The sequence below is a fragment of the Ursus arctos genome, unplaced genomic scaffold (assembly GCF_023065955.2).
Source record: "Ursus arctos isolate Adak ecotype North America unplaced genomic scaffold, UrsArc2.0 scaffold_8, whole genome shotgun sequence".
Classification (NCBI taxonomy): domain Eukaryota; kingdom Metazoa; phylum Chordata; class Mammalia; order Carnivora; family Ursidae; genus Ursus; species Ursus arctos.
This window is the reverse complement of record NW_026623100.1, coordinates 28,948,619-28,973,112: the sequence shown is the minus strand read 5'-3', so window position 1 is coordinate 28,973,112 and position 24,494 is coordinate 28,948,619. Positions and strand designations below refer to the sequence as shown.

At 36.3% G+C, this 24,494-nt stretch overlaps 1 protein-coding gene across 18 annotated transcripts in view; it reads right to left on the bottom strand.

The window, feature by feature from the left end:
• The window catches only part of EHBP1 (EH domain binding protein 1), a 519,124-nt gene that overhangs the window by 288,396 nt on the left and 206,234 nt on the right, over positions 1 to 24,494 (bottom strand). The window contains exon 2 of one of the 18 annotated variants that reach the window (XM_048222539.2): positions 6,484 to 6,538. The exons of the other annotated variants lie outside the window; for them this stretch is intronic. The gene's annotated coding sequence lies outside the window, so the exon portion shown is untranslated. The remainder of the gene's footprint in view (positions 1 to 6,483; positions 6,539 to 24,494) is intronic. 18 annotated transcript variants of the gene reach the window in all.

Genomic DNA, 24,494 nt, shown 5'->3' with positions numbered 1-24,494 from the left:
AACAACAATTGTTGGAGAGGATGTGGAGAAAGGGGATCCCTCCTACATTGTTGGTGGGAATGCAAGTTGGTACAGCCACTCTGGAAAACAGTGTGGAGGTCCCTTAAAAAGTTAAAAATTGAGCTACCCTATGACCCAGCCATTGCACTACTGGGTATTTACCCCAAAGATACAGACGTAGTGAAGAGAAGGGCCATATGCACCCCAATGTTCATAGCAGTATTGTCCACAATAGCTTAATCGTGGAAGGAGCCGAGATGCCCTTCAACAGATGACTGGATTAAGAAGATGTGGTCCATATATACAATGGAATATTACTCAACCATTAAAAAGAACGATTTCTCAACATTTGCTGTAACACAGATGGGACTGGAGGAGATAATGCTAAGCAAAATAAGTCAAGCAGAGAAAGACAATTATCATATGGTTTCACTCATTTATGGAACATAAGAAGTAGGAAGATCGGTAGGAGAAGAAGGGGAAGAAAGGGGGGTAAACAGAAGGGGAATGAACCATGAGAGACTATGGACTCTGGGAAACAAACCGAGGGCTTCAGAGGGGAAGGGGGGTGGGGGAATGGGATAGGCTGGTGATGGGTATTAAGGAGGGCACATATTGCATGGTGCACTGGGGGTTATACGCAAGTAATGAATCATGGAACTTTACATCGAAAACTAGGGATGTGCTGTATGGTGACTAACATAATATAATTTAAAAAAAAAAAGAAGTCTTCAGAAATACACACTGTGGTAGCTCCTTTCCGTCCTGTGTGTGCATGCCTGTCATTCTTCATGAAGAGATGGAACCTATTCTTTCCTCCTCCTTGAATCTGGCTAGTCTTTGTAATTAATTTATAGGACTTTGGAGGCTACATCGTAGCCTTTCAGCTTCCACCTGCCCACCTGGAAAACTTGCTCTGGTGGGAAGCCAGATGTCACGTAAGAAATTTGAGTATTATGAGACTCTTATGCACAGAATAAGTGATGCCAGCCGGCCCCTAGCCCAGGCACCATACATGTGAGTGAAGTAGCCATCTTGGACACTGCAGCCCCAATACATTCTTGAAAGAGAATTAAGACCCCAGACATATGGTCCCAGTCAAGCTTTCTCAGCTATCTCCATTCTTTCAAGACATCCCAGGGGCGCCTGAGTGGCTTAGTCGGTTAAGCATCTGCCTGTGGCTCAGGTCATGATCCCAGCATCCTGGGATGGAGCCCCATATCAGGCTCTCTGCTCAGTGGGGAGTCTGCTTCTCCCTCTCCCTCTCCCTCTGCCTGCTGCTCTGCCTGCTTGTGTGTGCTCTCTCTCCCCTCTCCCTCTCTCTTAAATAAAATACTTAAAAAAAAAAAAAAAAAAGACAGTCCATCTGATGCCCCAGACATTACAGAGCAGAGATACACCACCTTGGGGCCAAACTACTGATCCATAGATTTGTAAGCATAATAACTGGTTGCTGATTTACACCAAGGATCAACTAACTTTTTTCGGTAAAGGGCCAGAGAGAAATTTTTATTTTTTAATTTTTATTTTATTATATTTTTTTAGTTATGGGGGGAAGGGGAGAGGGGGAGGGAGAGAGAGAATCTCCACGCCCAGGGCAGAGCCCGACATGGGGCTTGATCTCACAACCCTGAGATAATGACCTGAGCCAAAATCAAAAGTTTAACTGACTGAGCCACCATGCATCCCGAGCCAGAGAGTAATTTTTAGGTGTTGAGAGCCACACAGTCTCTGTCATAACTACTCAACTGTGGTGTAGCAGCACAAAAGTGACCACAAAACGTAAATAAATGTGACTGTGTTCCAAAGTTTTTATTTATAACACAGAAGTCTGAATTCCATATAATTTTCATGTGTCACAAACTATTCTTCTGGTTTTTTTCAAACATTAAAAAATGTAAAGAATTTCATTCTTAGTTTGTGGGCTGTACAAAAAAAAAGGTGGAAGGTTGGATTTGGCACCATGGGCTGCAGTTTCCTGACCTCTGGTTTACACCATTAGGTTTGGGGTACTTTATTCTACAACAACAGATATCTGGGACATACATTAAAGTATTTAGGAGTAAAGGAAAATAATTCTGAAGTTTACTCTCAAACTGTTCCAAAAAGAAATAATATGTATATAAGGAGAGAAAAAGAAGACAATGATAAAGCAAATGTGGCAAAATATTCATACTTAATCATGCTCAGTGAAGGCTACAGGGAATTCTTTAATCCCCCATCCCCAGCCTATAAGCAATGTTAATTAACATTTGGGTGTATTTCCTTCCAGTCCCACTACCAAATTAAACATAATTGTTCCTTTACCTTAGGTGAATACCAAAAGAGCCCCACCAAGTCTTTTAGCAACAAATAACCCTTTCAATATTTAATTGCTTCTTCTACTAGTCAATATGAATGCCAACAAACTTATACATAAGTGTTTAAACATTAGGCTTTTTTTTAAAGGTCTGTGTGTATGTGTGTGGGAATATAAATGTTGGAAGTAGGGATAATAACTAATGATCCCTAATAGCTCTGCAACCTGAAATATTCATTTTTTTATTCCAGTTGTAAGGAATGTTAAATGATGTTGGTTTGCCCTCTGGAACAACCAACCACAATGTACAGTGGTGATTTTCAGGAGGCTGAAGACTTGGACTTGTCATTTCAAAATAAATATACTTTTAATTCTAAAAGGAAGCTTGGGAGAAAAAAGCATCAAATACTGTTACTAACTAACTTTTAAATAATTCTATCAGTGTAAAGAGAGGCGTAAAGGGGTTAAAGAAGATGAGAATAAACACAAGTTCATAGATAAACAGACTGCAAAAGGTATCAATTTTCATTTCCATATCTTTCTAACAGGGGAAGATATTACCCTACTGAAGAACCCTAGGAGATAAAAATGTTCTAAAAACATTTAAAAAAATACATTACTATTTATTATGACAAGATATGAACTCAGTACACGTGGTAGCTGCTTATGCTACAACTATAACACAGACTGTTGGGGTTATTTTGTTTTGTTTTTTATTCAAACTTCCACATCGTACTGACCTTTCCACCAATCAACTTTCACTGAATCAGGATCTAAAATATTCTATTTTCTGCCAATCCTCTTACTTCTTCCTGAAGCACTGGGTTACAAAGTCACAACAACAAAATAATTTTTGAGAGCTGCAATTAAGTTTGGAGATCTTGTATGACCTTTTAATTTTACAGATGTGTTCAGCTGGACAGCAACAGGACCAGATTAGAAACCAGGGCTCCTGGGGCGCCTGGGTGGCTCAGGTGGTTAAGTGCCCGACTCTGGATTTCAGCTCAGGTCATGATCTCAGGGTCATGAGATCAAGCCCCATGTTGGGCTCTGCGCTCACTGGGGAGTCTGCTTGAGGATTTCTCTCCCTATGCCTCTGCCCCTCCCCCTGCTTGCACTCCCTCTCTCTAAAATAAATAAATAAATCCTAAAAAAACACAACTTAAAAGAAGAAAGGAAGGAAGGAAGGAAGGAAGGAAGGAAGGAAGGAAGGAAGGAAGGAAGGAAGAAAGAAAGAAAGAAAGAAAGAAAGAAAGAAAGAAAGAAAGAAAGAAAGAAAGAAAGAAAGAAAATCAGGGCTCCTGGCTTAAATGGTCTTTCATTTTTGTGAGCCTTGCTTACTTAAGGAATAAAGTATTGAATTGCATGCTCCAGGTTGCCTCTGTCATTCTACTGAATCCTAACATCTCAGACTTGGAAAAGAATTTTAAAGATCACCTGGATGGTCTAAACAACCTACTTAATCTACATACATGAATCCACAGTCTATATTATGCCTGCCAAGCAGCTACCCAGATCCTCCAGCAATAGAGAAACCATTAACTCCACCCAGACTGCCCACTCTACCTTCAGACAATCCCAAATGTTCCCCCCTATGCTGAGGGAAACCCGTCTCTTTGTAACTTCTATCCTCTTGGTGCCCAGCAGAATACACTTACTTCCATTTCCAAGAACAGCCTTTCAGATACTTCATACTTGCTGGAGTATTTTCTCTTCTCTAAGCTAAATATCCATAACTCCTTAAACCGAACCTTGTATAATTTTGACTCCTCCTCCCTCCTAGTCATTTTCCTCTAAACACATTCCAACTTCTCTAAACCATTTTAAACTACAATGGCAAGAACTGAAGACAATACCTCAAATGTGGTCTGACTAAAGGGGAACCATTAACTTCCTTTCTTAAAGACCTCCAATACTGCAGCTTAACACATTTGTTTATTTTGCTTTGCTTTTTTCACAGACTCATAATAAGCTTACCACTGACTAAAATCTTTTATTTACATGGTAAGTCAAATCTCTTCCACTATATACTTACATGGTTGGAGTCTTTCAGACTAAAGTGTACACCTTTACATATTTATCCCATTCAATGTAATCTAGTTAAATTTGGGCCATGATTCCAGCCAAATGAGATCTTTCAGTACCCTGGCTCTTGATTCATATATCTAATATCACCATAGCTCACCATGATCTGCAAATATGAAACATATGCCTTCTATACTGCATACAAGTAAAGTAACTGATAAAAATAGAATAAAAACAAGCACTGAGTCCTACAGTAAGGCTGTAGAAATGTCCCTTTGGACTTAAAACAATAAATTATCCAGTTTCCAGAACATATTTTTTTCCATCTTGACAGTATCACCATTGAATTAAGCAAACCCTTTATAGAAATACAAATGTGAGGGGCGCCTGGGTGGCTCAGTTGTTAAGCGTCTGCCTTCAGCTCAGGGCGTGATCCTGGCGTTATGGGATCGAGCCCCACATCAGTCTCCTCCACTGGAAGCCTGCTTCTTCCTCTCCCACTCCCCCTGCTTGTGTTCCCTCTCTCGCTGGCTGTCTCTATCTCTGTCAAATGAATAAATAAAAAATCTTTAAAAAAAAAAAAAGAAAGAAATACAAATGTGATATGTTTATCACATTTGCTTCATCTCTCAAAGGAGCAGATCTGTCAAAAAAGGAATTCAGGTTAGACTAACGACTTTTTCTTAATGATACCATACTGGTCTCTTTCATTATTAACTGCTTATAAATAAAATATGGTTTTTGTCCTCTGTTTTTCAACCTTCCTAAGGCTCAAATATTAACTTGCTTCGTCTATAATTTTAGTCTATAGATTTCTTGAAGAAAAACAAAAAACTACTCATCTCTAGGTTTCTTCTCTATAGCTCTCCTGATCCTGTTGGTTCTTCAAAAAAAAATCACCAGTGCCAAAGCAATTTTTCTTTTCCTTCTTCTGACGTGTCTGGATAAAATAACTTTAGTAGAATGATATTTCTTTTCATTTTCACATCTACTTTTTCTCTACTTATCAAATTATATTTTAAAGCTGTAAATTTTTTGTGGTACCAACTGGAACTGCAGTGTTAATTTATCTGGAATCCAATAATTCTTCAATTCTTATCTAGTTTGTATTCTGAAATGGTTATCTTGATTTTGGGTGCTAATATTCAATATCTCAAAATCCTCTTGTTCATATAGGCATATACCACATTTACTTGTTTTCAATAAAAATACTGCTAACAATAAAAGTATACTCTGCTAACAATAAAAGTATATTCTGCTTTCTTTCTATCTCTAATCCTCCATTCACACACATTAAGAATACCCACTGGCAGAACAATTGGATATCTATATGGGGAAAAACAAACCTCAAGCTTTACCTCACATAATACATCAATACTAACTTGAAATGGATGGTAGACCTAAATGTAAATGTTAAATCTGTAAAACTTCTAGGAAAACAAAAATAGTAGAAAATCTTCAAGACCTTGCAATAGGCAAAGATTTCTTAGGACACAAAAAATACAAAACACAAAAGAACACTGGTAAATTGGATTTCATCAAAACTAAAAATTGTTTGGGGTTCCTGGGTGGCTCAGTTGGTTAAGCATCTGCCTTCTGCTCAAGTCATGACCTTAGGGTCCTGGGATTGAGCCCCGCATCAGGCTCCCTGCTGAGCAGGGATCTGTTTCTCCCTCTCCCCTGCCCCTCCTCCTCCCTGCTTGTGTTCTCTCTCAAATAAATAAATCTTTTTTAAAAAATAAAAATTGTTATTAAAAAATATTATGAACATGAAAAGACACAGAATTGGAGAAAATATTCATAATGTTTTTATCTGGCAAAGTGTTGGTATCTAGAATATGTAAAAGAATTCTTACAAATTAGAAAGCAAACAACCTATTTAGAAAAAAAATAGGTAGAGGATTTAAATAGTTCAAAAACAAGATACACAGAGGGGCCCTGTCTGGCTCAGTCAGTAGAGCACATTACTCTTAATCTCAGGGTTGTGAGTTCAAGACCCATGTTGGGTGTGAAGCCCACTTGAAAAAAAAAAAAAAGGAAAAGAAAAAAGAAAAACAAGTCACACAGTGAACAATAAGCACATAAAAAGAGACACAACAGCATTAGTCATCAGGAAAATGCAAATTAAAATCAAAATAAGATATTCACTACATACTTACCAAATGGCTAAAATTTTTATTAAAAATGTTGAGACATATGTTGATTTCCGATCATCTTAAAAACAAATAAGAGACAAATGTCAAAGCTGAAAATTACATTTCCATTGACATTTCTAAGAAAACAAACCTGAATATATAAAGTTCACCTAAGTATTAAAATAACGTACTCATATGTAACGATTTGCTTAATATATCAATTAAATGTGACCTAATTTATCACTCGTTTAAATATAATTAAGAGCATCATATGTAACTGGGAAAACCTGTAGCAGAAGAATTTTTTCTCGTTCTTTACCTCTACCAGTTAACTATTTAAGGCTTCATTTCTTAATTTTAGTAAATACTAAAAAACTGAACAATTCAAATTTAAATTAAAATATATTCTACCTCAATCAGTGCATGAAACATTTACTAACTGCCTACTCTACACACTAGATACAGGCTTGATTAGTAAAATCATTTCTAAAAACTTTACAGTCAATGGCAGAAAACGTAATGCACACAAAAGCATCAAATGTTGGCCCTCAAATCCCTTTGTGCTAGATGTTAACCCCCCTCACCACAACCAACAACAAATACAGTTGCTGGTTCACATTCTTCTCTCTTTTTTTCTTTTCCAGCCCTTACCAAAGTTTTCTTCATGATAGGCATTTTAAATTATAGTAACAAAGCCCCTTACTTTGTTACTACAGGAAGGAGAAAGCACTCAAATTATGACACTGAAATTGTTTTATATAGAATGGAAGCTATACATAGTCTCTGGGACCCAGTGAAACTTCTGTCACATTTCTATTATAATCCAGTTTCTTTTAAGCAAACATGTCATCTCCAATATACTTGATACACCTGGAAAGTTGGCATTTTACATATTTGAATTATCAATGCCATGTCAAAAGGACATTTTTTTTTCATTGCTGCAGAGACCTCATTCCCAAATTTCATGTGGAAGTGCAATAGTTTCCATGTACAATAGATAATTCAGGATCTTGTCCACAACTTTGCCTTGAAACTCAAACAATTTGACAAATTAGGGCCTGAATCACAATTTTAAATTGAGGATCTTGAGTGATAGAGAGGTCTGTTATAGGCTTTCTTTTTTTTTTTTTTTTTTTAAAGATTTTATTTATTTATGTGACAGAGAGACAGCCAGCGAGAGAGGGAACACAAGCAGGGGGAGTGGGAGAGGAAGAAGCAGGCTCCCAGCGGAGGAGCCTGATGTGGGGCTCGATCCCAGAGGACCGGGATCACGCCCTGAGCCGAAGGCAGACGCTTAACGACTGCGCTACCCAGGCGCCCCTGTTATAGGCTTTCTAACAAACAACCAGTAGTGATTAATATATTAGGTACTTGAATGATTTTAACTTAGTAATAATTATCATAAAACATTTTTATAATACTAAAACCCCATTAAATTACTTAAAATATATGTAATCATTACTAAGCTTCCTATAAAACATTCTGGTACTCTTCAAAAACTATCTGCATGCATCTTGAAATGTTAGAAATAAGGCCCTACCCTCAATGAGTTTACAATCGAGAGGGAACCAAGATTAAGTTACAAGAAAGAGGAAAAAACAACAACAACAAAAGAAGTTAAATATTTAAACACTAGGAGTATGGACTCTATAATCGGATCTAAGTTGAATACCAGTTCCAATAATTGTGTGATCTTGGGCAAGTCTCAACCTCTCTAAGCCCAGTTGCCCTTATCTGTTATTTGGAGATAATAATAGTACTGATTTCCATAATTACTGTGAGCGCTAAATAAAATGTTCATGCAGACACCTGGCAAAATGTCTAGCACATAATTAGTATATAAATGTTAGTTATTATTTATTTTCACTATTCTTAGGGTTATTTATTGAGTACCAGTGATACAGATGGTTGGAGGAAGGAAAGGAGATCAATAACAGCAAGATTTAAGAAAGGCTTTACAAAACAGGTAAGAATTCAGCTAATCCTTGAAGGGATAGCAGAACTGGACAGACTGAGCAGAGATGCAAAGCAATTAAAAACTTAAAAGACTGGGGGCACATGGGTGGCTCAGTCGGTTAAGCATCTGCCTTTGGCTCAGGTCATGATCCCGGGGTCCTGGGATCGAGCCCCACATTAGGCTCTCTGCTCAATGGGGAGTCTGCTTCTTCCTCCCCATCTCTCCCCACTAATGCTCATTCACACACTCTTTCTCTCTTCTCCCTCTCAAATTAAAAAAAAAAAAATCTTAAAGAAAACACAAAGCTTAAAAGACTGAATGAATAGGGCATGTTTCTAGAACAGTGAAATAAAACATCCAACTACAGCAGAAGAGACATAGAAACACTTCTTATAGAAGGAAGTAAAAAGATTTTTTTTTCAAGAAAAAAATAATCTCAATTAGTAGTATTAGTGTCATTCATCAACACAAATTTGCCTTTAGGGGAAGAAATTTAAACTGTAGGTTAAATTACAGTATCTCAAATACTACTAAATAAAAATCACTTTAACAAAATAATAGACTGCAATATTTAACAACTAAAATCCAGCCAAGAAAAAAAAATATCTAAAACAACCAGTAGATATTAAATAAAGAAACATTCATGTGCATTGGAAGAAAAGAAGGACGCAAAAATAAAAAAAACTAGAAGTATTTTGTGTATACTAAGAAATCATTGGGGCAATTAGGTGATGGGCATGAAGAAGTGCACATATTGATTGTGATGAGCACTGGGTGTTATATGCAACTGATGAATTATTGAACTCTACATCTGAAACTAATGATGTATTATATGTTGGCTAACTGAATTTAAATTAAAAAAGAAATCATAAGTATGAGAAAAATTAAGATGCTATTTAAGGATACACAAATAAAACTTCCTTAAATGTTTATGCATGTAAATTTATGATGCTAACTGTCCTTGCCTATTATGTATATGTTGTAAAAGAATTCAATAAACTTGAAATAAGAAAAATTATTTAAAAATAATTCTAAAGAAACAAAATGGGAGATCTTATAGATATGCATACTTCACAGCCTATTGAAATCCATTTTATATATCCAATCCTAATTTAGTAAAAGTAATAATTTATAATTATGGTAAATTTCTGAAAAATTATGTTTTTGTAAAATGAACTATACACCATTTTCTCCTGTAGTAACCTTCTATTGCTCTACTTAAAATACTGGCCATAATATCAATTATTAAAAACAATAAACCATTAAATCCAATACCATAATCTTAACATTTATCAAATATATCTAAATAAAGTTAAAACAAAACATAAATAATTCACAAAACTTCAGGAAACTCATTCACATATCGACTACAAAAGCAGGCTCTGGAGTCAGGCTGCTTTATGGGTATGAGACTGATGGGTTTAAATCTCAGTTCTAGACTCCAATAATAAGCTGCATATGTTGAGAAAGTTATTTAATCTTTCTATGCCTAAGTTTCTTCCTCTGTAAAAATGGGGACAGTAATTGTGCCTTCCCTCATGAGGTCATTGCAAGGATTAAATGGCATAATGTATACAAAATATGTATCACAATATCGAATTTAGATAGAGTTAAGTCCTTAATACACAGAATTATCATTAACATAATCATCATTATGTGTTTCGATAATACATAATGTTTAGACATTTTAAAAGTCTCTAGGGAAACCCCAAGACAACAAGAGATTTTTTTTTTTTCCAAAGGTACACAGAAGAAATTTTAGCCTCTGACGCCTATTGCTACAGCAAATAGTAAACACACCTTACCCCTATCTGGATAAAAATAAAACTTTACACTAAAGGCCTATTTACCTCAGTTCCATTTACTCAGTACATCATGTCGCTTTAAACAAAAAATGACAGAGCATACTAAACACAAAAACACAGTTTGAAGAGATAGAGCAAGCAGTAGAACCAGGCTCAGATATGGCAGAGATGTTGGAATTATCAGAATAGGAATTTAAAACAACTACAAGGTAGTTTTAGGTATCAAACAGAAAAAGTGGACAACATGCAAGAACACATGGGTAATATAAGCAGGGAGATGGAAACTTTTAAGAATCAAAAGGAAATGCTAGAAATCAAAAATACTGTAACAGAAATGAAGAATGCTTTTGATGTGCTTATCAACAGATGGAATACAGCAGAGAAAAGACTCAGTGAACCTGAAGAAATGTCAGTAAAAACTTCCAAACCTGAAATGGAAATTAAAAAAAAAAAAAAAATGAAATGAAATGAAAGAGAACAGAATATCCAAGAACTGCAGGACAATTACAAAAGGTATAACATACACATAATAGGAATACCAGAAGAAAAAGAAAATGAAAGGAAAAGAAGTCACTTAACCAATTGAGCATTCAGGCACCCCAATAAATTTTTTTTATAAAAGTAAAATTCAGGGGTGCCTGCATGGTTCAGTCAGTTAAGGCATATGACCATTGATTTCAGCTCAGGTCTTGATCTCAGGTGGTGAGTTCAAACCCCCCACTGGGCTCCACAATGGGAGTGGAGCCTACTTTTAAAAAAAGTCAAATTCATACGTTAGGAGACAAAAAATAGAATCATAAAATGTCCAGATAAAACCAGACAAGGAAAAAATAAAACACTGAAGGCAGAAAAGGAGTGGAAAACAAAAAAGAAACAAGGAATAAAGGCAAAGAATAGAAAATAGTAACAAATACGGTAAATATCCAACGTATCAATAACATCAATAGTCTAAATAAACCAATCAAAAAATTATCAGAATGGGTAAAAACAAACAAACAAACAAACAAACAAACCTGAGTTGGGTCTACAAACTAAATGTTGTCTATGATAAACCAATTTTTATTTGTTTTCCCTCCTCCCATATCCATCTACAAAAACATTTCCATGCTGGTTACCCTCCAACCCCACAGGGACCTCTTCTTATTTGACTAGGAACTGATGGACCCAGCAGGATCCCAGCTGCCCAGGCCTGGGATGGCTATCAAAATCCTGTGAGAACCAACTCCATTATCCCTTGAGATTTGGGTCATGGAGTTGAGTTCCACTGTTTTGCAGTGCGATGGACTAATTTACCCAATGGGGACCCCACAAGTCTCTGTTTGTGGCAACAGTGCTGAGTACAGCCCACCCTGAAATGAGAGATGGACTCAGAGAGCCAGGATTGGGTCTAGAATGCTGGAGGCTACTCTCGTCCCTTGCTTTGGATCTCCCACCTTGGGACTTTAGGATTTCCATCAGGGCCTGGGTGTGCTGGGGAAGCCCTAGGCTGGCCAGCCATTTCCCTAAAACTACAGGGTGCCCAGACCTGCTCTACTGCTGCCAAGAGGGAAAGCTCCTGTGAGGGAGACCTTCTGCGACCCTGTGCTGCTGGCCGCATCAGGGCTTCTGTGAGATACCAGAGTCCCAGGTGTCTCCCATCAGTTAACTTCCCTGCTCTGCCCTGCTTATGATAAACCAACTCCTAATATAAAGACACAGATAGATAAAAAGACACAGATAGATTAAAAGTGAAAAGAAAAGATACACCATGCTAACACTAATCCAAAAAAGCTGGAGTAGCTATAATAATTTCAGACAAAGCAGACTTTACAGCAAGGAACACTATCAGAAATAAAGAGAGGCATTACATAATGACAAAGGAGTGAATTCTTTGGGCATAACATTCCCTAATGTGTATAGCCTAACAACAGAGCATCAAAATACATGAGGCAAAAACTGATAGAACTACAAGAAGAAATGGATGAATTCAATATCATAGCTGGAGACTTTCATAGCCCTCCATCAGGAATTGACAGATTCAGCTGGCAAAAAAAATCAGTAAGGAATAGTTCAACTGCACAGCACCATCAGTCAACTGGATCTATAGACTACTTCACCTAGTGAGAGCAGAGTACACATTCTTTTCAAGTTCACATGTAACACCAAGACAGATCACATTCTGGGCCATAAATTACATCTTAATAAATTTAAAAGAACTGAAATCATACAAAATATCCTCATACACAAAATGGAATTAAACTAGAAATAAATAGCAGAAAGATGACTGAAAAACTCCAAAATACTTGGAGATTAAACAACACTCTTCTAAATGACACGAGTCAAAGAAGTTGCAAGAGAAATCTTAAAATATTTGAATAAATAAAAAAAGAAAATACAACTTACACCAAAAGTTGTGGGATCCAGCAAAAGCAGGGCTTAGAAGGATATTTATATTGACTGCATATATTAGAAAAAAAGAAATCAATGATCTAAGCTTCCAATTTAATAAACTAGAAAAAGGCAAATTAAACAAAGTGGAAGGAAAGAATAAAAATTAGAGCAGAAAATCAATGAAATTGATAACAGGTTACCAATCAAAACCAAAAGTGGGTTCTTCGAAGAGATCAATACAACTGATAAATTTCTAGCCAGGTTAACAAAAAAAAGAAAAAGAAAAAATACAAATTATTAATATCAGAAATGAAAGTGGGGTCATCACTGCTGATTTTGGGTACATTAAAAAGGTGATAAGGAAGTATTATGTACACCTCCATGCCCACAAATTTGATAACCTAGATAAACTGGACTAATTCCTTGAAAAACACAATCTACGAAACCCCCTACAATGAGAAATAACCTGTGTAGTACTATAACTATTAAAGAAACTGAATTAACAATTAATAGCCTTCTAAAACAGGAAGCACAGATGAATTCTACCAAACACTTAAGGGAGAAATTATACTAGATTAATTCCCTAGACAATCTCTTCCAAAAAATTGAAGCAGAGAAAATACTAATTCATCTAAAGGCCTGCATTTCCCTAATGCCCAAACCAGACATAGATATTACAAGAAAAGAAAACTACAGACTAGCATTTCTCATGAACAAAGATGCAAAAATCCTCAAGAAAACAGAAACAAATCAAATCCAATAATGTGTTTAAAAAATACTATACACTACAACCAAGTGGAATTTATTCTAGGCATGCAAGGCTTGTTCAACATTTGAAAATCAATTAACATAATTCATCGTATCAACAAAATAAAAAAGAAAAATCATATAATCATATGCAGAAAAAGCATCTAACAAAATTCAACGTTCACGCATGATAAAAACTCTCAGCCAACTACGAATAGAGGGGAACTTCCTCAACTTGGTAAGAAACCTATCTACAGGGGGCGCTTGGGTGGCTCAGTCGTTAAGCGTCTGCCTTTGGCTCAGGGCGTGATTCTGGCATTAAGGAATCGAGCCCCGCATCAGGCTCCTCTGCTGGGAGCCTGCTTCTTCCTGTCCCACTCCCCCTGGTTGTGTTCCCTCTTTCACTGGCTATCTCTCTTTCTGTCAAATAAATAAATAAAATCTAAAAAAAAAAAAAAAAAAAAAGAAACCTATCTACAAAAACCTACAGCTAATACCATACTTAATGGTGAGAAACTATACGCTTTCCCACTAAAAACAAGAATGAGGCAAGGATGTCCATTTTCACCACTCCTATTCAAATCATGCTAGAAGTTCTAAATAATGTGGTGAGATAAGAAAGGGAAATAAAAAGTACACAGGTTGGGAAGAAAGAAATAAAATTGTCTTTGTTTACATGACATGACTGTCTATGTAGAAAATCCCAAAGAATCAATGAAAAAATCCTGAAACAAACAAGCAATCATAGCAAGATTGCAAGATATAAGGTTAATACACAAAAGTCAACTGTTTTATTATATACCAGCAATGAACAACTAGAATATGAAATACAATACCATTTACACCACCAGCACTAAAAAAAATAACCTAGGTATAAGTCTAACAAAATACATATATACAAGATCTATAAGGAATACTACAAAATTCTTATAAAAAGATATCAAAGAAGGGGCATCTGGGTTCTCAGTCAGTTAAATGTCCAACTCTTGATTTCAGCTCAGGTCATGATCTCACAGTTGTGAGATCACTGGGCATGGAGGCTGCTTAAGATTCTCTCCCTCTCCCTCTGCTCCTCCCACCTCCTACCCCCCCCAAAAAAATCAAAGCAGATCTAAATAAATGGAGAGATTCTCTGTGCATGGGTAAGAAGACTCAACGATGCCAAGATCTCAGTCCTTCCCAACTTAATCTAAGTTCGATGGAATCCCAATCAAAACCCAAGCAAGTTATTTTATGGATACCAACAAACAGATTCTAAAGTTTATATGGAGAAGCAAAAAACTCCAAATAGCCAACACATTATTGAAGGAGAACAACAAAGTCAGAAGACAAACACCACCTATCTTTACGACTTATTATAAAGCTACCTGGCAACTAAGCATATAAAAAGATGCTTAAAATCATATGTCACTAGAAAACTGTAAATTAAAACCACAAGATATCACTACACACCTACTATAATGGTGAAGATTCAAAGCACTGACAATATCAAATCCAGGTGAGGATACAGAGCAAAAGGAACTTTCATTCATTGTGGTGGGAATGCAAAATGATACAGGCATTGGAAAACAGTTCAGCAGTCTCTTATAAAACTAATAAATAAAACTAATCCTATTCTTATCATGATACAGAAATTGCTCCCCTTGATATTTACCCAAATGAATTAAAAACTTATGTTCCATATAAAAACCTGTACATAGATGTTTATAGCAATTTTACTCACAATTACCAAAACTCAGAAGCAACCAAGATGTCCCTCAATAGAAGAATGGATAAACAAACTCTGGTACATCCATACAATGGAATACTCCTTAGTGCTAAAAAGAAATTAGCTATCAAGGCACAAAAAGATATAGAGAAACTTTCAATGCATATTGTTAAGTGAAAGAAGCCAACTTTGAAAAGGCAACGTATTCTATGATTCCCACTATATGACATTCTGGAAAAGGCCTCAAACTACAGAGACAGTAAAAAGATTAGTGGTTGCCAGGGATTCAGGAAAAGGGATAGAGGAATGGATAGGTGGAGTACAGGGGATTTTTAGGGAAGTCCAACTATTCTGTATGATAATGTAATGGTGGAATCATGTCGTTTTACATTTGTCAAAACCCATATAGGCACATACCACAAAGAGTGAAAACAAGGTAATTATGAACTTTTGATAATAATAATAATGTATCAATATTGGATGAAGGTGATCTCTATGAAATGGTATGGAATGATTTCCAGGATACACTGTTAAGTGAAAAGCAGAGTGAAAGAGAGTACCAACAATATCTTCTTCCTCTTACGTCATTTATGTAAGAAAAAAGAAATAAAGGGTAAAGTACATGTATCTGATCATTTGTGCAAAAAGAAACAGGAAAAATATACCCAAACTCAACAAATGATGTTAGAACAACTGGACATTTATACGCAAAGAATGAAGTTGGACCCCTTCTTGCCACCAAAACCAAAAATTAACTTAAAATAGATTCTTAGGTACAATTTAAAGCACAAATAACAATATAAAAAAATAGTTTAATCAGACTCCATGAAATGTAAAACCATTTGTGCATCAAAAGACATCATCAAGAAAGCAGACATTCATCAACTCAAGAATGAAAGAAAATGTTTGCAAATCACATACCTGATAAGAGTCTTAATGTAAGATACATAAAGAATGTATGTATACATAAACAATGCAATGCTAAAAAGATAAATAACCCAAATAAAAATGGGCAAAAGAGGGTCAGGTCACCTGGGTGGCTCAGTTGGTTAAGCATCCGACTCTTGATTTCAGCTCAGGTGGTGATCTCAGGGTCATGGGATTAAGCCCCACGCTGGACTCCACATAGGGCGTGGGGCCTCCTTGAGATTCTTTCTCTTCCTCTCTCTCTGCCCCTCCTCACCCACTCATCTTCTCTCTCTCTCTCTCGAAAGGAAAAAAAAAAATGGGCAAAAGATACACATTTCTAAAAAAAAAAAATCCCAACATATAAATGGCCAATAAACACAGGAAAAGATTGTGCTAAACATCATCCAGCAATTAGAGAAATGTAAATGAAAACCACAATGATATAGCACTGTACACCTACTAGGATGGCTATCCGAAAACAGACAATAAGATGTGCTAGTGAATGACATTTTTCAAACAACTGGAACAAACAGCCCTTAAATTTGTGTGGAACCAGAAAAGGCCCCAAAGAGCCAAGGAATTGTTTAAAAGGAAAAACAAAGCTGGGGGCATCACAATGCCGGCTGTACTACACAATTTCGAGCTGTACTACAAAGCTGTGATCACAAAGACAGCATGGTACTGGCACAAAACAGACACATAGACCAATGGAACAGAATAGAGAACCCAGAAATGGACCCTTGGCTCTTTGGGCAACTAATCTTTGATAAAGCAGGAAAAAACATCTGGTGGAAAAAAGTCTCTTCAATAAATGGTGCTGGGAAAATTGGACAGCTACATGCAAAAGAATGAAACTTGACCACTCTCTCACACCATACATAAAGATAAACTCTAAATGGATAAAAGACCTCGATGTGAGACAGGAATTCATCAAAATTCTAGAGGAGAGCATAGGCAGCAACCTCTATGACATCAGCCAAAGCAACCTTTTTCATGACACATCTCCAAAGGCAAGAGAAACAAAAGATAAAATGAACGTGTGGGACTTCAACAAGATAAAAAGCTTCTGCACAGCCAAGGAAACAGTCAAAAAAACTAAGAGGCAGCCCACGGAATGGGAAGATATATTTGCAAATGATACTACAGATACAAGACTGGTATCCAAGATCTACAAAGAACTTCTCAAACTCAATACACGAGAAACAAATAAATCATAAAATGGGCAGAAGATATGAACACTTTTCCAATGAAGACATACAAATGGCGAACAGACACATGAAAAAATGTTCAAAATCATTAGCCATCAGGGAATTCAAATCAAAACCACACTAAGATACCACCTTACGCCAGTTAGAATAGCCAAAATGACAAGACAAGAAACACCAATTGCTGGAAAGGATGTGGAGAAAGGGGATCCCTCCTACATTGTTGGTGGGAATGCAAGTTGGTACAGCCACTCTGGAAAACAGTGTGGAGGTCCCTTAAAAAGTTAAAAATTGAGCTACCCTATGACCCAGCCATTGCACTACTGGGTATTTACCCCAAAGATAGAGACATAGTGAAGAGAAGGGCCATATGCACCCCAATGTTCATAGCAGCATTGTCCACAATAGCTAAATCGTGGAAGGAACCGAGATGCCCTTCAACAGATGACTGGATTAAGAAGTTGTGGTCCATATATACAATGGAATATTACCCAGCTATCAGAAAGAACGAGTTCTCAACATTTGCTGCAACATGGACGGCACTGGCGGAGATAATGCTAAGTGAAATAAGTCAAGCAGAGAAAGACAATTATCATATGGTTTCTCTCATCTATGGACCATAAGAACTAGGAAGATCAGTAGGAGAAGAAAGGGATAAAGAAAGGGGGGTAATTAGAAGGGGGAATGAAGCATGAGAGACTATGGACTCTGAGAAACAAACTGAAGGCTTCAGAGGGGAGGGGATGGGGGAAGGGGATAGACACATATTGCATGGTGCACTGGGTGTTATACGCAACTAATGAATCATGGAACTTTACATAAAAAACCAGGGATGTACTGTATGGTGACTAACATAATATAATAAAAAAATATTATTATAATAAAAAAAAAAGATGTGTTGGTGAGGATAAAGAGCAATTGGAGCCCTGATACATTGCTGGTGGGAATATAAAATGAAGCAGCCATGTTGGAAAATAGTTTAGCAACTCCTCAAGAAGTTAAACAAAATTACTACATGACCCACCAGTACCACTTCTAGATATATACCCAAGACACAAATGTTCATATCAACATTATTAATAATAGCCAAAAAGCATAAACAACCCAAACTACCATTTAGGATAAATAAAATGCAGTAGTCATACAATAGAATATTTTCAGCAATAAAAAGTATGAAGTATTGATACATGGTATACATGGATGAACCCTGAAACTATAATGAGTGAAAGAAACCAGTCAGAAAAGACCATATGGTAAGATTCCATTTACATTCCAATACACAAAAAGTCTGCAATAAGCAAATAGACAGAGGCAGAAAATAGATTAGGGTTCCCAGAGCAGGGGTGGAGTAGGAGTACAGAGAAGGTGGAAGAGGAAGAAGAGGAGAAGGGAGTTCCAGAAGAATAGGGAGTGACTGCTAATGAGTATGGGTTTCTTCTGGGGGTGATGAAAATGTTCAAAACTTAGATGTCACATGATGATGGTTACACAACTCTAGGAATAAACGAAAAACCACTGAATTGAATACTTAGGGTGAACTGTATATAGTACATGAATTATATCTCAATAAAAGAAGAGGAGGAGAAGGAGGGGTAGTAGGGTGAGGAGGACCATAATAAAACTAGTTACAGTCAGATGTTGGGTGGAACAAGTGGAAAGGATACAGAGGTGGGAACAGATAGATGAGACGGGGGAAATACCTTTTTTTTTTTTTTAAACGAGAGCAGGGGGGAGAGGGAGAAAGAGAATCTCAAGCAGGCTCCACCCCCAGCACAGAGTCCCCTATACAGGGCTTGATCTCACAACCCTGAGATCATGACCTGAGCTGAAATCAAGAGTTAGACACTTAACCAACTGAGCCACCCAGTGCCCCGGGGAAATATATTTTTTTAAAAATAGTTCTTTGATTTGAATTTCCCTGATGGCTAATGATTTTGAACATTTTTTCATGTGTCTGTCAGCCAATTGTATGTCTTCATTGGAAAAGTATCTGTTCATATCTTCCGCCCATTTTATGATTTATTTGTTTCTTGTGTATTGAGTTTGAGAAGTTCTTTGTAGATCTTGGATACCAGTCTTTTATCTATAGTGTCATTTGCAAATATATTCTCCCATTCCGTGGGCTGCCTCTTAGTTTTTTTTTTTACTGTTTCCTTGGCTGTGCAGAAGCTTTTTATCTTGACGAAGTCCCACAAGTTCATTTTATCTTTTGTTTCTCTTGCCTTTGGAGATGTGTCATGAAAAAAGCAAAACCACACTAAGATACCACCTTACGCCAGTTAGAATGGCAAAAATTGACAAGGCAAGAAATAACAATTGTTGGAGAGGATGTGGAGAAAGGGGATCCCTCCTACATTGTTGGTGGGAATGCAAGTTGGTACAGCCACTCTGGAAAACAGTGTGGAGGTCCCTTAAAAAGTTAAAAATTGAGCTACCCTATGACCCAGCCATTGCACTACTGGGTATTTACCCCAAAGATACAGACGTAGTGAAGAGAAGGGCCATATGCACCCCAATGTTCATAGGAGCATTGTCCATAATAGCTTAATCGTGGAAGGAGCCGAGATGCCCTTCAACAGATGACTGGATTAAGAAGATGTGGTCCATATATACAATGGAATATTACTCAGCTATCAAAAAGAACGATTTCTCAACATTTGCTGCAACATGGATGGCACTGGAGGAGATAATGCTAAGCAAAATAAGTCAAGCAGAGAAAGACAATTATCATATGGTTTCACTCATTTATGGGACATAAGAAGTAGGAAGATCGGTAGGGGGAAGAAAGGGATAAAGAAAGGGGGGTAATCAGAAGGGGGAATGAAGCATGAGAGACTATGGACTCTGGGAAACGAACTGAGGGCTTCAGAGGGTAGGGGGGTGGGGGAATGGGATAGACCGGTGATGGGTAGTAAGGAGGGCACGTATTGCATGGTGCACTGGGTGTTATACACAACTAATGAATCATCGAGCCTTACATCGGAAACCGGGGATGTACTGTATGGTGACTAACATAATAAAATAAAAAATCATTATAAATAAAAAAAAGAAAAAGAAAAAGAAAAAAAAAGATAAAAAGAAAATCCTCGAAAATAATGAAATCTAAAAAAAAAAAAAAGTCAAGCAGAGAAAGACAATTATCATATGGTTTCACTCATTTATGGGACATAAGAAGTAGGAAGATCAGTAGGGGAAGAAAGGGATAAAGAAAGGGGGGTAATCAGAAGGGGGAATGAAGCATGAGAGACTATGGACTCTGGGAACGAACTGAGGGCTTCAGAGGGGAGGCTGGTGGGGGAATGGGATAGACCGGTGATGGGTAGTAAGGAGGGCACGTACTGCATGGTGCACTGGATGTTATACGCAACTAATGAATCATGGAACTTTACATCAAAAACCAGGGATGTACTGTATGGTAACTAAAATAATATAATAAAAAAATATTATTATTAAAAAAAATAAACACTACAGTCAAAATTAAAAATAATAATAGTAATAATAAATCACAAAAAAATAAAATAAAATATAAATAGTTCTTACTTGGGGAACCATATTAAAATTTCATTAACTTATAAGTTAATTACTTCAACAAGAAAGGTGAGGTATTTTCTAAAGCAAAATACAAATAAAAAGAAATAAAGCTATCTGTGTTCTGAATTAAAAATATAACCAATCTCAATGTTAAAACTAGTGGATAAAAGTTTGATAAGGAATAAGACATTTACATACATATACATATACATATATTTATATGATGCAGTGAGTACAGAATCACTTTGGTATTCCTGCCAGAAATTCATAATCTGAACCTATTCATGAGGAAACAACAAACTGAAATTGACGAACATTCTTCAAAACTATCAAGGTCATGAAAAACAAAGACCAAAGAACTCTATCAGGTTAAAGAAGAGTGAAAAGATATAACAGTTAAATGAAACGTATAACCCTGGACTGGATACTGATTTTTTAAAAAGATTATCTTTTTGCTAGAAATAGAATTATTAACATAACTAGAGAAAAATGAATTAGGTCTATAGATTAAGGAACAGTACTGTATCAATGTTAATTTCCTGATTTGATAAACTGAACTATGGTTACCTAAGGAAATGTCCTCTTTTTTAAAAAATACACACTTAAGTATTTATGGGTAAAGGGGCATCATGGGTAATGTTAAGGGAAAAAATGACATACAGAGAGAGCAAAAGAGAATGATAAAGCATATACGGTAAAGAGTTGCCACTTGGGGAATCTTGGTGAAAGGTAGATGGCAATTCTTTGTACTACTTATGTAAACTTTTCTAGAAGTCTGAAATTATTTCAAAATAACTGTTCTTTTTAAAAAAGAAATAATGATGCAACAATATACCTCCTGTTAGAACCTTAGTACCAAAGATGGTAGCTGTATCAAAAGGTTATTGACAAATAACCTAACTGAATAAATAAATGAGAAAGGTCATATCTTCCTAATGGAATTCCAAATATGAGAGGAATAAAAGAAACAGAAAATCATCTGCATCAGAATACAGTAATAATTGCTGCAGCCAAAATCTACTACTAAAGAATTTAAAAATAGTGGTTGTTTGAAACTTTAAAGAGAAACAGGATCTTTACACAACCTCAAGTTATCTCCCTTCCAAAATTTATTAATTCTGTGGTGACTTTAACATATGTCCACAAATTCTTTGATATTCCTCCTTTCAGGATATGGAACCGAATTCCCCTCTTCATGAGTATATACTGGACTTAGTGACTAGACGCTAACAAGTTGAGTATGGAAAAGAAAAAACAGTAACGTACACTGAGAAATCTGTCAGACTCTACCTTAACCACATGATCAAATGAACACCACAAATAATAACTCATGTTGCTTTTGTGTGCTCTCTGATATGATGTGATGAAGGCACTTCACCTCTGTGGTATCTTCCCCAAGTCCATAACCCAATCTAATCATTAGAAAAACATCAAATCCAAATGAGGCACATTCTACAAAACACTAGTCAGCACTCTTCAAAACTATCAAGGTCATGAAAACCAAGGAAAGGCTGATAAACTGCCATAGATTAGAGAGTCTAATACGTGACAACTAAATGCCATGTGGTATCCTGGTTGTATCCTCAAACAGAAAAAGATTATTAATGGAAAAACTGGTGAAATCCGAATAAGTCTGTAGTTTGGCCTAACACTAGTGTACTAACATTAATCTCTTAGTTTTGATAAATGCCCAAGGTAAATTTATTTACCCTAATTTTACCCAAAGGAAGCTGGGTAAAGAGTATACAGGAATTCTCTGTACTATCTTTGCAACTCCTCTGTAAACCTAAAATAATTTCATAAAAAGTTTTTTAAAAATAAATGAATTAACCAATTTTTAAAAGATTATTTTGTAAATTAGAGTATTCCTCAAATTAAAGCTGAACCATTAAACTCAATTTCTAAACCAACTTATTGCATGAATAAACTCAGTTTCAATTAAGTTACTTTGAGATAGGGTATTACTACATGCTCATTGCATTTAATGATTTTTGGAGGGGGAGAGAGAAGAATGAAACATAATGAGGGAGCTATTACATGTGGTAAACAAGATTTTGGAAGCTTAAGGGGAATAGATGGAAAAAGACTAGTAAAATAAAATAAGGATAGGTTTAAAAGATTAAAATTACCACATTAACAGTATCTTAAACAAACAGGAAATCTGGTAGGTTCCCTTTAGGAGGATAACTACGGCAGTAACAGAAACCCAAGGACCAGAAGAGGCTAGGAGAGTGTTAAGGGTTATCATAAAAGCCTATACCACAGGGTGCCCAACTTTCTGGGTTTACAAGGCCTTTAATGTATCAGTAATTTTTTCACAGGCCAAAGGAAATACTTAGCCATTCTGTTTGTTAAGAAGTCAGGTCCAAACAACTTAAGAAGAATGTATGTCCTAACAACTTGGCACCTATGTTGGGCACTGCACAACTTCACAAACGTCAGAGGACACTCACTGCCTTCCTCTCTCCCTGTTCCATATATATTTTCACATGGTACTTGCTTTTCATAACAGCAACTGCCAAAACTCAGCTTTGTAAAAATATGGTAGCAATGAAAGGAATATAGCAATCTAATTTTGAAAATGAACTTCCTCAAGCTAGTAGTTTGTGGGATTTCCAAAAGATGTTGCTGTATTTCCCTCAAAGTTTTTAAGCGTCCTTTGACGCACTTGTAGAGTTCTCTGCAGTACCTTCAAGGCTCCACAGTGCACAGTTTGGGAACCATGACTTTGGCAAAAGATGACAAAGGATGCCAAGGCAGGAGCAACAAAAAAACTGGAGTGAGAAAAAGGCATGCCTCAGAGAAAAAAAAATCAGCAGATCCAGAAATGTTGCCTGGAAGTATAACAACAGTGTAAGTAAGCACTTGAGAAGTTTCAAAACTTTTTTTTAAAAAAACTGTATGTTTTTAGCTATCCCCCAAAAGTGCTTGTCTCTATGGACGAGAACAAACTTGTCTTTTTTTTATGAATGAATAAACCTGTTCAAATGTTTATATTAACTTGACAGCTTTATATGTGGCATAGCTAAAGTACATTACTCTCACTTTTAACACACACACACACACATACATATTACAAAAATGGCTGGAAAAAAGGAAACAAAATTGAATTCAAATTTTCAACTCAATAAATGTTTCTGGAGTACCAACAGGAATCGTCATCCAGCATCCACTAAAGCTTTACTTCAGACAAGATACGTGAGAAAGAATCACATGCAATAGTTCTAAAATCTGGCTTGATGATGAAGCTTAAACAATCAAGGAACTTCTAAAATGACAGACTTGCCAACACCATTCCACAACTACAAGCTCAGGCTTTCTAATGGACATGAAATCTCCACATTTTCAAAGTACACCAGAGATTCTGAAATCAGCTAGTTTGAGAGGAAATGGCTAAAACAGCACTGTTCAGTAATACTTTTCGGGACGATGGAAATGATCCACGTTTTGCACTGGCCAATATGGTAGCCCCTCCCCACATGTTGCTAGTGAGCACTTGAAATGTGGCTAATGTGACTGATAAACTAAATTTTTAATTTCATCTAATTAAAGTTAATTTAGGTTTAGATGTGAACAGCCACATGTGGTTGGTTGTTCCCGTACTGGATAGCACAGAACTTGATGACTTATATTAAATACCCATTCTGCTAAATTTTCCAAGTTGTACCTCTGATTTAAATTAGATGATCAGAAAACTAGGTAAACTTTATCCAATTTCACAGTCTGAGTCTTTGTAGTTGGAGACTTTATCCAATGTTATACTTCTTTTTGTTCTCACAATAAAAGTCCTCTTTGAATTAAGT